Below are 3254 nucleotides of genomic sequence, written 5' to 3'. Positions count from 1 at the left end.
TTCCTTTTTAAGAAATTACCATCCGTCACGAAATTAATCAGTTAGAATGGGACCCATCCAAGCGACTTATCACCTAATTTTAAGTGACAAAAGCAGAATACAAAAGATATGACCAGTAATTAGAATTGATTACATCTGAACATGAATATGGACATATCTAGGAGGAAATTTGCAAAATAAAAAGTTATGTTGAGGCCATAGAATAAACCTTTTCTTTGACTTCATTGTAATGTTATTTTCGCCATTTCAAAAGCGATTACAAGGAAACGTCAAAAGACAAATGATAATCTGTGAGAAAATATTTACAATTTACATCACAAAGAACCAGTACATAAAAAGCTCTTAAATTTTGAGGGAAATAAAATCCCTATAAAAAAGTTTAAAAAAAACAGTTCTCAGAAAAAGAAAGGCCATTTGCTTGTGAACACGTGAAAAAGATGCTCAACCGCAACTCATAAGAGAAATGTGAATTGAAACAGCATTGAGATATAACTGCTCACATATCAGATTGGCAAAAATCCAAAAGCTTGACAATACATTCGCCTGGTGACGCTGCAGGGAAATTGGCACTGTTACATGTGGCCGGTGGGAGTAAATGACAGACGCGTTTACCGCTAATCTTACTTCTAGGAACCTATCCTGCAGATGGATTAATACTGAACAACAGATGCAGAGGGTTAGTAATTGCAGAATTGTTTGTAATATCAAAAGATTGGAAACAACGCAAATATTCACCGGTAAGGAACTGACGGAATAAACTACCCACACAATAAAGTACATACAGTCACAGAAAAAAATGGTTTCTATGTACTGATGAGTAATTTGAATGGTTTCCAGCACACATTAAGTGAAAAAAATGCTACCGTTTGTGTAGAAAGGAGATAAAATAAGAAAAACTATATACATATATATATTTGTATATTTTTTTAATTTTATTTATATTTCCAGAAATTCTGGAAAGATAAACAGAAATGAATACTAATAGAGTTAGCCCAGGGAGGTAGAGAATGGGGAACGGGAGGGAAGGGAAACAGATGGAAGCAAGACTTTCTCGAATATACCTTTTTATATAGTTTTGGTTTTTGACCCATGTAAATGTCTTAAATGTTCAGGGAATAGATTAAATCAAATCAAAAAAAAAAGGGAAAACAACTCTAAAATTCAGAAGAAACAGAAACAAAGTTAATTCTATACCAAATGAGTACCATACTGACAGAAAGCAAAAATGTATTTCAAGTAACTTTTTAAACACATATTTGGACTACGTATTTTTTTGTGGAATATAGTCTAAAGACTAAAAGAATTACAAAAAAGATCCTTAAAATTCACTTAGTGTTTTTATTGTTGTAATGACATGGTAAGATAGATGTTGTAATTTTGAAGTCCTTTTAGGTATCTACTAGGATTAAGCAAACAAATACATTGATTTTATTTTTTTTTAATTTTCCAGAAGAGAAGAGAGATATAATATAAAATTAATGTTAAGAAAACCTTATAATGTTAAATTTTTTACAATAGCTTTATTGAAATACATTTCACATATCATAAAATTAACAGGTTTAAAGCATAAAATTCAGTAGTTTTTAGTATATTCACAGAACTGTGCAACCATCACCACTATCTAACTGCAGAACATTTTTATCACCCAGAAGGAAACCCCATATGGATTAGCAGTCACTCTCATTCCTTCTACCTCTAGCCCCTGCAACCACTAATCTATTTTCCATCTCCATAGATTTGCCTGTTCTGGACATTTCGTATAAATGAAATCATACAATATATGGTCTTTTGTAACTGGTTGCTTTGACTTATCAAAATGTACCAAAATCTGTACTACTTTCCTGTAGCTGCTGTAACAAACAGCCACAAATTCAGAGGCTTAAAACAACAGAAATTTATTCTCTCACAATTCTCAAGACCAGAAGTCCAAAATCAAAGTATCATTAGGGACACGCTCCCTCCAATCCTTCTAGGGGCCTATCCATTCCTCTCTCTCTTCCAGCTTCTGATGGCTTCAGGCATTCCTTGACTGGTGGCCACATCTCTTCAGTCTCCGCTACCATGGTCACATTGCCTGCCTCTTCTCTCTCTGTCCTCTGCGTGTCTCCTATAAAGACACTTGTCATTGGATTTAGGGCCCACTGGAATAATCCTGGATGATCTCATTTCAAGATCCTAACTCAATTACATATGCAAAGGCCTTTAAACCCTAATAAAGACATTGATTTAGGCAAGGATCATCAATGCATGCTAAAAAGACACCAGATGAAGATGTTTGTGCAACAGGATAGTCACAAGGTACGAATTCTTTTTTCCAAATAAAGTAACATTCACAGCTCCTAGGAATTAGAACATGGACATATCTTTGTGGGGCCTCATCCAACCCACTAGTCTGCCCAAAAATGCACAACCATTCCACATGAAAAATACATTCACCCCATCCCAACAAACCCCAAAGTCTCAACCCATTGCAGCATCAACTCTATGTCCAAAATCTCATCTAAAGGTCATTACCTCAAAAGTTCCAAATCTTATCATCTAAATCAGGGACGTGTGAGACTCTTGGTAGGAGCTATCTTGGGGCAAAATTCTTCTCCAACTGTAGACCTGTGAAAGGAGAAAACAAGTTATCTGCTTCCAAAAAACAAGGCTGGGACAGGCATAGGATAATAGTTATATTCTCATTCCAAAAAGGAGAAAATGGACAGCATAAAAGGGTCATTGGTTCCCAGCAAGTCTGAAATGCAGCAGGGTAAATTCTGTTAAGTTTCACACCTTACGAGCAACCTCTGTGTCTCACAGCTCCACAGGCCTTAGCAGGCATGGTCCCACTGCCATCTACCTCTGTGCCTGCGGCTCTGCTCTCTGGGCCCAAGGCTCTGCCCTGGGAGTCATTCTTCCTCTTTCTTGAGGTTAGCACATGTTTGCTGCTGAGTAGCTCCATGAGCCCATTTCCTGCCTGTAGAATGTTGGGTGTCCCACAGCCTTCTTTATTTAGTCCAACCTCTGTCCCTTTCAGTCCAAGCTGGCAACGTTCCCGCTGATAGAACATTCTCAAAACCTTGTGAGTCTCCTGTGTAAGCCATGAATCACCGCCCTGTTAGACAAGAGGGTCCTCCATACACCCTTCCTGCATACCCTACTCTCCATTCCTGACTCCTACTGAGATGGTGGACTGGATCCGAGTCATACGCCTCATCTCTTCAGCAAAAAGTTGTCCAGCCAGTCACATTCTTGCCTTCTTTCCAGAGCAT

At 37.6% G+C, this 3254-nt stretch overlaps 1 long non-coding RNA gene across 1 annotated transcript; it reads right to left on the bottom strand.

Annotated features, from left to right (window-relative positions):
- Positions 1–1318: 1318 nt before the first annotated feature.
- On the bottom strand, positions 1319–2996 carry LOC102150792 (uncharacterized). The gene is made up of 3 exons (XR_290812.3): positions 2776–2996; positions 2515–2607; positions 1319–2107 (listed from the first exon to the last, which is right to left on the bottom strand). It is a non-coding gene; the product is annotated as an uncharacterized lncRNA (long non-coding RNA).
- Between the last annotated feature and the right edge of the window lie 258 nt (positions 2997–3254).

This window comes from Equus caballus, chromosome 9 (genome assembly GCF_041296265.1).
Source record: "Equus caballus isolate H_3958 breed thoroughbred chromosome 9, TB-T2T, whole genome shotgun sequence".
Classification (NCBI taxonomy): domain Eukaryota; kingdom Metazoa; phylum Chordata; class Mammalia; order Perissodactyla; family Equidae; genus Equus; species Equus caballus.
The sequence above is the reverse complement of the archived record's forward strand: the minus strand, read 5'-3'. Positions and strand labels throughout refer to the sequence as shown.